This window comes from Chrysemys picta, chromosome 14 (assembly GCF_011386835.1).
Source record: "Chrysemys picta bellii isolate R12L10 chromosome 14, ASM1138683v2, whole genome shotgun sequence".
Taxonomy (NCBI): Eukaryota; Metazoa; Chordata; order Testudines; family Emydidae; genus Chrysemys; species Chrysemys picta.
Window position 1 is genome coordinate 27,385,468 of NC_088804.1, and position 10,684 is coordinate 27,396,151.

At 41.6% G+C, this 10,684-nt stretch overlaps 1 long non-coding RNA gene across 1 annotated transcript in view; it reads left to right on the plus strand.

Annotated features, from left to right (window-relative positions):
* Positions 1 to 2,187, plus strand: part of LOC122173905 (uncharacterized) — a 50,972-nt gene extending 48,785 nt beyond the window's left edge. The window contains exon 4 of the long non-coding RNA XR_010592600.1: positions 2,005 to 2,187. This is a non-coding gene — a long non-coding RNA (uncharacterized LOC122173905). The remainder of the gene's footprint in view (positions 1 to 2,004) is intronic.
* Positions 2,188 to 10,684: the final 8,497 nt, after the last annotated feature.

The following is a 10,684-nucleotide window of genomic DNA, read 5'->3' on the forward strand; positions in this document are numbered from 1 at the left end:
GTCACAGCAGCACAGTGTGAGCGGGAGCCCAGGCTGGTGGGTCAGAGGTAAGCCAGTTCCAGGTGGCACCCCGGAGGGAACCCATCACAGGGTGTCAAGTGCCTTTTTTGTTTAATGCATCTATAGATGTGGTTGACACTTCATTGCATATTAACAAAATATTGCAGAAGTACTATCAGTGTGGATATAGGCTGTTCACCTTCTGAACCTTTGAATACATTAGATCAGAGCAGATTAAATGTTGAAATGCTCACCATTTGAGAACCAGCAAGCACCTCAAGTTCCTGAAACAGTATCTAGTTTATCCTGATAGTGCATTCTCCCCTTACACTGCAATTATTGATGCTGTCAGTTTCTAGGCAATAGTTATATTAAGGTTATATTTGGATTTTATGTGTAAATTAAAAGAAATTTTAACTAGTTAGTAGATTTTTTATTATAGTACAAGAACTCCACACAGAACTTTAAAATATGTAATACATGAAATAGAAAGTAATATAGCCAACCTCAAGCATTCAAAAATTAAGTCATATCACCCAAAAAGCATGAGGTTAGTTTAAAATTCATGAAATTTTAAAAATTAATAAATTTGGGGTCTTTTCGTTTGTCTTCTGATGTCTGAGGCTTAGGGTTCATATTGTCAAGCTTTTTCCACAACCATGAAAGTTAGATTCCAATTTTTAAAACATTTAACATTGAGATTCTCATGCAATCATATGATTTCAGGAGCTGGGGTTAGCTAACCCTAACCTTTGGCCATCATCCACCACCAAATATCACAAATTGACACCTTCCCCCTCTCCCAATCCCAAATATCATAAATTGGCAACATTGTTAAAATGACAAAACCAAACCAAACCAGATCCCTGCCCCTAAAAGCTGATAAATCTTCTAAAGCGATATATTGGCACAATACAACTAAAAATAAGTTGTGGGCACATACTACTGCTGGTAGGCCTCACTGAAGTTTTCTGAGGTTTCAGAAGAGATTTCAAGGAGGGGAAGGGACTTGACATATATTAACTAGGCAGCCATTCTAATAGGTGGGCTAAAAGGAAAAGACTTAGGAGTCGGTGAAGGAGAGAAAGGAAGGAAAAAGTAGCATAGGAAGAAATGGAAGCCAAGATATGAAGGTTCTATTGGATTCATGGGATGGTTTACATAAAGCAAGCAACATTTGACCATTGTAGCAGTACACTTCTGACTGAGAGCTATAGTTAAATTGTGTGTGCGTGTGTTAAAACAATGTATGAAAAAGTAACTCTTTGGGATTATAATTTGTAATCAGTTTGATCACTGAGGATAACAGGGAACTGTACAAAGACACCAGATAACAAGAATGAAATAAGTCAATATTTGATTTCTGTAAACAGCATATACATGCCAAATATTTTAATAGTCACTGAAGTTTCAACAGAAGGGAAAATTTACAATGACTTGGCAAACATAAAGCCTGAGAAAAATGAAACTATCAAAGTAAAAAAAGGGGAAGCACTATATTTTCTTGCAATAAATCATCTATCCAATATACAACTCTAAATCATAATTGCACGGTTGTATATTTTAATTCAGTGGATAACAGCTCCCTCATACATAGTATCCTTGAATTAGACTAAATCTACCATGTGATACCTTTTATGGGACAACAAATTGGCTAGAATGAACAGGTTTTAGGTCACATCTTTGTTTGGTACTTTTTGCAAAAAGCATGGTTCACACCAGTGTAAGATGGGATAGTTTGGTCTGTCAACTACAATTTGTATTGGTGCCACAGAGAGACTTTTATGATATGAGAACATGGTTACATTAAAGTCTAATGATGGTGTTAAGAGTGATCTCACAATTATAACTTCAGTGTTCTAATAATTAGGGCATTTTCAGTACGTCCTTGATACTGCATGTATTGTACAATACCTCTCCTGGTATAACCTAACTACAGTTTCCTAAATGCGGGCATCAGAAAAAGGACCTTTCTCTCATTCATATTGATGTTTAATGTTTTAGAAATTTGATATGGAAAACTGGAGTGAGAGTTCTGAAGAAACATGAATAACATAAATGTCAGAGTCCAGAAATGAGTTTGCAAAGTTAGAATTACAACCTTCAAGAGCTCAGTCTCACAAGGTTCTGCGCACAGAAAATGCCATCAACTTCAGTGGGAGATCCTCTACTCCAAGGACCTACAGGGTAAGCCCCAATTGAGATGCAAACTTTGCTTAGTTGAAAGATAATTCCACACCACCATTAATTTTCTTTATACAAGACCATGACACAAATAAGATATCTGGACAGCAAAAATAATAAAATAATAATAATAATCATAATAAATAAACATATTACCAAAGAGATTAAGCAATTAGGTTATTGCTTTACCCTCCATATTCCTATAATTTGCAAGACATGCTTTAAAAAGTATTGTGAGCGAGTAGAGTTCTGATTTTAGGAGGCACACCCTGGAATCCCTTCCTGGAGTTTGGCTTTATTATTACTCTAACAGCAACACATAAATCAGCCAAGACTTTCTCCCCAAACTTAGCTATTCCTAGTCTTTTCCATGCAAACTATCATAACTTAGTTTGCATTAAAAGGGGACTCTAATCCCTCTTAAATCCTGGCTGGAATTAATAAGATCCACCTGTTAGCATGAATCAGCAAAAACACCTCTGCATCTTTACACAGTGTTGAAACTCCTAACATCTGGGTGACTTGATAGTAAAGGCTTGCATCCATATGTGGGGTCCTAGAATCTACTGTGCTCTTAAAGGGATGTCCACAATCATGGCTACTAGTCTAATGCCCTGATTCTGGAGATGTATGCATGTGCTTAACTTCATGTACTGTGAGTAGATCCATTAAAGTCAACGGGGCTATTGACAGAGCATAGAGGTAAACACATATGTAGGCTTCTGCAGGTTCAGGGCACCTGGGTGATTTACCATGCAAACTGAATAGCTATGTTTATTTTTGTTTTGTTCTATTGAGTAACTAGGTTTTAATTTTCTGGGTAATTTTAGCTTCAATTAATTTCCATATTATTAAAATAATGTGTATATTTTAAATAATGTGCATTTATTCAGATGTATGCAATTACTAAAACTGGGAGTCTATCCATATTTTTTAGGTTCCCTTGACATAGCTTCAAAATATCTCAAACAAATACTCCAAGTGGTTCAGTGCAATTTAATATAACCCACCTGCTGTAAAGCAGGAAATTTAAAAACTAAAATTATCCTTCTGCTTCAATAATTGCTTTCAGTGGGGTCTGTGTGGGTGCTGGAGTCCACCCACATGAAGCCCCTAGCAGAATCGAGGCTTTTGGATATGACTATAATATTCAACAAAAAGATGTCCTGGTGTCAGCAAATAATTTATTACATGACAAATAACTCAGACAGTGAAGTCAACTGCACTTTTCTCATGGTAATTATCTGGGAAAGTATGACACCATAAAAGACAGTGCATGTGTAAACCCAAAATACAATCCATTCCCATCATTCCCACTGTTCAATTTCAGCAGGTTCACTTGGGGTTTACAATATATAGACGTTTTATAAAGAGAGTGAATGGCAGAATAGGAAACTTTCAGAAAGGAACATGAGACAAAACTTTCCACAGTATTACTGCATCCCAATCAAAATGAGTTCTAACATTATTATTTGAGTGAAAGGTCCAGTTCATGTATCAAGTACATACCTCTCACTCAATACAGAAGAGAAGAACAGGGAATTGGAAAATATTGTGGAAAAAGGGGCAGAGGTACAGATAACTTGGTAAGACTAGTTAATCTTACAGATAGAGCCCTGCAAATCTGCAGATATCCTCTTCATATCCGCAGCAGACCTGGATATCCGCAGACCATATTTGCAGATCATGGATGGATGCGGATCCAAATTTTATATCTAGAGCCCTGCAAATCTTCGGATATCCACTTTATATCTGAGGATGTGGATATCTGCGGACCATGTTTGCAGACTGGATGCAAATACAAATTTTGTATCCGCGCAGGGCTCTACTTATGGAATTCTCTGAAAAGCATCTACTTAAGTGAGAGGAGCTTGGTAGAGGTGTGCGGTGAGCAAGGAACAAGTACTCCGAACTCAGCAGATCCAGCTACCTCTTGACTCTTCCTCACCTCCTCCTCCCATCCAGCTGCAGACATTAAGGTTGCCCTGGCAACCATAAAGCTAGCATTTCCAAACCCTTGAGTGCGTGACTTTGCAGACCTAAATAACATTCTTTTAACATAGTTTTTGTATGTAATTTCCTAGGTGTTTTAAGGACACAAGTAATAACCAATTCTATTATGTGTCTGTAACACCCCACTCCTAATTATGCACCACCTACCTGGTATGTACCCGTAGCCTTTACTACTGCTGCTCAGACTTGAGCTACAGGAATAACTACATTAGGTGGAAGCAGCAGAAGGCTGTTATCCCAGAGTGGGGTGAGTCCGGAGGGTGGGCATGGGGAGTACTGCCCAGCTCAGGTGTGTGTGTGTGTGGGGGGGGGGAGGGGTTCGTGCTTCATGTGATGCCCTGGGTGGCTGTTGGTACCATGTGCTGGGACTGGAGAGAGCTACAAGAGGAACCAAGCTCAGCTCCTTCTCCCCCACTCCTGGAGTTGGGGAAGCTGGTGCCACCAGGGAGGAACATGGGAAGCTTGTGCCTTATGCTAGGTCCAGGGGCATTCCAGGAGCAGCTCAGCTTGGCTCTCTTTTGCTGCTCCTCCACCCTCCAAAGAGGAGGGAACTATTGCCCTATGCGGGCCCCCATGGGGCCCAAATGCCGGGTTGGGAGAGCAGGGAAAGGGCTGAGAGGGGAAGCCCAACTCTCTCCTCCCCCTTCCTGCTACAGCTGCTCTGGCAGCTCACAGGTGTTCTCAGTGCAGTATCTGCTGCTGTTTGGTGGTAGCATGAGCCTGTCATTGGAAACTTCAGTGATTTTGGCAGGCTGTCAAAATCTTTCTGAGGAATGGAAGGGAGAGGGGAAATGGTGACTTTTAATACTATCTCACTTCAATAAATCTGAATGGAATTTCACAGGACAAAGGAAGGGCACTTCTCTATATTGAGGGGACTTCCCCTATCAAGTATCAAAGGTCTGCTGGAAACAATGGAGGTGTGAGACCTCCTTAAGGAAAAGATCACAATAAAGGGAAAGTGTTAGGCAATCTAAATAAAGGTATTGCAACCAGCTCCCCCCTATGCTAATCTGTAATCAAGATTACAGCTGTGCATGAAATATTTATTAATATCAAATTATTACCACAAGCCTGATCCTTATCTAGGTTATTCCATGGTGGCTATGTCTGTAGGAGGGTTGCCAGGTGTCCAGTGTTTAACCGGAACGCCTGGTCGAAAAGGGATCCTGGCAGCTCCGGTTGGCACCACTGACCAGGCTGTTAAAAGTCCAGTTGGTGGCACAGCGGAACCTAGGGCTAAGGCAGGCTCCCTGCCTGCCCTACCTCCGCAGGGCTCCCGGAAGCAGCCACCAGGTCCTTGCGGCTCCTAGGTGCATGGGCGGCCAGGGAGGCTCCGTGCACTGACCCCACCCTGAGTGCTGGCCCCTCAGCTCCCATTGGAGCCCTCACCCCCCTGCGCCCCAACCCACTGACCCACCCTGAAGCCCTCTACCGCACCCCAAACCCCTCATCTCTGGCCCCACCCCAGAGACCACACCCCCAGCTGGATCCCTCACCCCCTTCCCCACACCCCAAGCCCCTGCCCCCGCCCTGTGAAAGTGAGTAAGTTTGGGGCAGAATGAATGATGGAGGGAGGGGGGATGGAGTGAACAGGGGCGGGGCCTCAGAGAAGGGGTGGGGCAGGGGCAGGGCCTCGGGGAAGGGGCGGGGCAGGGAGCGAGGCAAGGGTGTTTGGTTTTGTGCCATTAGAAAGTTGGCAATCCTAGTCTGTATACACCTATCCCAATTTTTTTGTTTCTCACCATCATCCCATCTTCCCTGTCATTCTGGAAGTCAATATAGCTGCAATACATGCAGTAGTTCTCCACACAGAATACAAAATCAATATGATTTATTTAAATGATTTTTATGAAAACAGAAATTGAACTTATTCATGGATGTCAATTGAACTTATTCATGGATGTCATTTCAAAAAACAAAAGTAACAATTTTTTTCACATTTGGTTGTTTTAATCTGGTCCTTGTATGCTGGTAATTATACCCATTTCCCATTATTTTTCAATGCTCTTTCAATGTGAAACATTTTTTTCAGTTTGTACAAACTAAGCCTATTATTCATGCAATAAGCAAAACATTTCATGTATAACATCAAACCTGTGACGTATACCACTGAACTATACATGACATAATGCCAGTCATCCTGTTTACCTTCCCATCTACGCTATCTTCATTAAAAATATCTAACAGAGTTCTTATCTGATTAATTAAGTGAATTACTCTTTTTCTTTTTATACAAATTCAGGGTCTTTTGCATGGTGTCCCCTTTGTACATATTTTTATCTTCCAAATACCTTTCTGCAAACTAATAATTTATTAGAAAATTCATCACAGTTATATATTAAAAATAATCAAAGTTTGACACTGAATACTTTTAGGATGAGCCCGACATTATGCCCAGCCTGTTCTTAGTGTCACACATTTGTAGTCATACTACATGCTACTGTCATAGGCCTAGGTTCAGCAAAGCGTTTAATCAGAGTCAGTTCTTAGAAATCGAGTAGTCCTTGTGAAGCTATCACTGAATATTCACATGCTTGTGCACAAATGTGCTATTTTTATTTGTTTTGGGGTTTTTTTACATCAGGAACATATTCTCTTGCAGTTTTGTTAAATCAAATTTATCAAACATTTCACACTAAAACTTGATGTAAAGTATAAAAATAAGTATCAAATATATTGCCTCCAATTCCTCAGGAATCTTATGCTATGTTTCCTTAGTACTCAAAGAGTTAAATTATTAACTTTACCTTTGAATCGTTAATATTATCTATAAAAGATAAATATATAGCCATGTCAAAATAAGTTATAATTCTGTTATTTTGTCTCTCTCGCCAAAAGGGAAGTCATATGACCAGCAGACAAATGTGTGAACTATGAGGCTATATGCAGACATATTATACCTATGTAAATTGACAAGGACTTCTTTTAAGCACCAAAAACGTGTATGATCATTATGAAACATTTCAGGGGAGAGGGAGGAGGAAGGAAGGCAGCTGAGTACATTATTTCAGATGGAGAAGAGCTGCCTTATCTAGGCACAGGGCTACATTGTCCCCTTTAACACCCATCCCTTCCAGGGATGGAGAACTGAAAAAGTGATCATCTACTGAGGAACACAAGCCCTCTGTCACCCACACCTTATTTTTGCAAAGGGTCTGGTTCATAAATTACATAAGACATGTTTTAGTGATTTTAAAGACCCACCCACACCTTTTAATACTTTGTAACACTAAAACAAACACGCAAAATAAAGGGCTCACTCACACCTGAATGCTTTAGGTAACATATGTACAGCCAGGGCTGGCCTTACCATGAGGCAAACTGAGGCAGCTGCCTCAGGTGCCAGACTGGGGGGGGGGGGGGGGCCCATCGCCATTAGGACCCAGAGTGTAGAAAATTGTGTCTGCTGCTGGTGCATATGTATTCTCTCTGCTCTAGATGCACTGAGATGGTGGAGTGCTGTGCTGGAGGAAGGAGGGCACAAGAGACATAACAGGCAGGCAGGAGAAAAGGTGAGAGGGAATAACAGAAAGCAGCAGGAGCTGCAGGGAGAGAGAGGAGGAGGAGCCTCTTATGTACCTCTCCAGCACCCCCAGGAGCCTGGACTGATTAACACCAGCTTCTCAGGGAGCTTCCTGTTTCCTGCTGCTTCCCTGAACCCACTTGAGGAGAACAGGCAGTCAATTGAAGTAGTAGGAGTCAGTTAGGTCCTTAAGATACTGATATCTCCCCTCACTCAGGCCCTGCTACCAGCCTGCTTATTTGTCCCTTTCAACTGAGTGTCGAGAGCCACTATAGCTGGCACAGAACAGCAGTCATGAGTGAAAGAAGAAAACGCCCCTCTGGGGCAGCATTCAGAAAAAGAAAGCAAGCAAAAGAAGCTTTTCTATCTAAGCAGGAAGGAGCTCTCCTGAAATACATAGACACAAATAAGCAACAAAGAGTCCTGTGGCACCCACAAAAACTTATGCTCCAATACATCTGTTAGTCTTTAAGGTGCCACAGGACTCTTTGTTGCTTTTTACAGATCCAGACTAACACGGCTACCCCTCTGATATAGACACAAATGTTCACGGTGAGCCTTCTGGCCCCAGTGAGGATGTGAGTGGCGAGGAGATGCCTGATCTTCCAGTTAGTCAGAGTGCAGGTGACCTGGCAGTTACTGCAGCATCCATATCTCCATCTCAAATGGTTGTAACCATGCACATTCCTGAAGAAAGGTGTAGATCGGAGAAGAGTGTGGTGGAGGCGTAAGAAACAGCTGCTGCTGAGTTTAGTTCCTTAAGTCTAGATGATCCAGGACTGGGGACCCACTTGAGCAGTAGCCTGAGGGACTTCCTTGTACTGTATGGGCCACAGCAAGTGAAAAACTTCATGTTCCCAAAGACAATGAAAATAGAAGTTTCCATCCAACACATTACTGGCGTGAAATCCCCAATGGTGACAAAGTGGAGATGCCATGGCTTATGTACTCAAAAACCCAGAATGCTGCATACGGTTTTTGTTGCAAACTCTTCCAGTCTAATGTTCCAGCCACATTGGGTTCTATAGGAACACAGGACTGGAAAAATCTGGCTAGAAATCCTGCATGCCATGAGAAGGCAGCAAATAACCAGAGAGCATGGTGGAATAGGTGGAAAGAGCTTGAGATGAGACTAAGGTTAAAGGCCACCACAGATGATCAGCATCAAGAGAAGATTGCATCAGAGTCTCTTTAGTGGCAAAATGTTCTGAAAAGGCTCATTGCCATTGTGAGAATGCTTGCTACCCAAAACCTAGCACTGTGTGGCACTTCAGATCAGCTGTATGTGCCAAACAATGAAAACTTCCTTAAAATTGTGGAGCTGATAGCGGAGTTTGATGCTGTACTCAAGGAGCATCTAAGAAGAGTCACCACCCAAGAAATGTACGCACATCACTACCTTGGAAAGCAATTAAAAATGAGATCATACAGTTACTGGCAACAAAAGTTAAACAGAAGATTGTGGCAGATCTGAAGTCAGCAAGATATTACTCTATTATTCTGGACTGCACACCTGACATCAGCCATACGGAACAAATGACATTAATGGTGCATTTTTTAACAACAGAACCTAGTGAAAATGTCCCTGCAATGGTGACTGTCAGAGAGCATTTTCTAGAATTTATTGACATTGATGATACTATAGGAGCTGGTATGACAAATGTGCTTCTTAAAAAATTGGAAGATACGGGAATTGCAATAACTGACATGAGAGGTCAGGACCACGATAATGGTGCCAACATGAGAGGAAAGAACAGAGGAGTGCGGACATGGATCCGAGAGTTCAACCCTCGAGCTTTTTTTGTCCCATGCAGTTCTCATTCATTGAACTTGGTGATCAGTGATGCAGCATCAGCTTCTAATGAGGCTGCTGAATTTTTTAATGTAATTCAAAGCATCTATGTATTTTTCTCTGCATCAACTCATTGATGGCAAATTTTGAAGCAACATCTGGGAACATCCTCTCTGACACTGAAACCACTGAGTGCCACACGATGGGAAAGTCGAGTGGAGGCAATAAAGCCTATCAAACACCAAATTGGGAAAATAGATTATGCCATTATGAAGGATAATGCTATGACAGGAACTATTCATGGGAGAACAGTGGCAGAGGGAAATGGAATCACCAGAAACATACATAATTTCAAATTTCTGTTTGGCTTAGTGTTGTGGCATGACATACTGTTTGAAATAAATGTTGTAAGCAAGAAACTCCGAGGTGTTGACCTTGATATATCTGGAGCAATGGAACAACTGGACAAAGCAAAGTCATACCCACAGTCTTACTGGTCAGATGAGGGATTTCAAAACATTCTGAAGAGTGCACAGAAGTTGGCAGAGGAACTTTACATTGAAGGTATTTTCCCACCCATTCAAGAATACAAGAGTCACCGAAGAAGAAGACATTTTGATTATGAGGCACGGGATAATCCCATAAGAGACCCCAAACAACAATTCGAAGTTGAATTCTTTAACCAGGTGCTAGATTGTGCAATACAGTCAATTGAAGAACGTTTCATGCAGCTCAAGGAACACAGCAGTATATTTGGGATGTTGTATGATATTCCAAAACTCCTCACTGTACCTGAAGAAAACCTACACCAGCAATGCAGGGCACTAGAGACAGTGTTGACACATGATGACATGCACGATATTGATGCGAGTGATTTAGGTGATGAACTGAAAGCCCGTTCAAGATACATTTCAGCAGGATCAACTCCAAAGGCTGTTCTGGAATATATGTGCACAAATAAGATAACCACTCTCTTTCCAAATGCTTTTGTTGCTCTGCGCATACTTCTAACACTTCCTGTAACAGTTGCTAGTGGAGAACACCGCTTCTCCAAGCTGAAGTTAATAAAAAACACATCTATGCTCCACAATGACACAGGAGAGGCTGGTTGTCCTTGCAACCATCACAATAGAGCATGAGCTGGCCCAGACTGTAGACCTTCAGCAGGA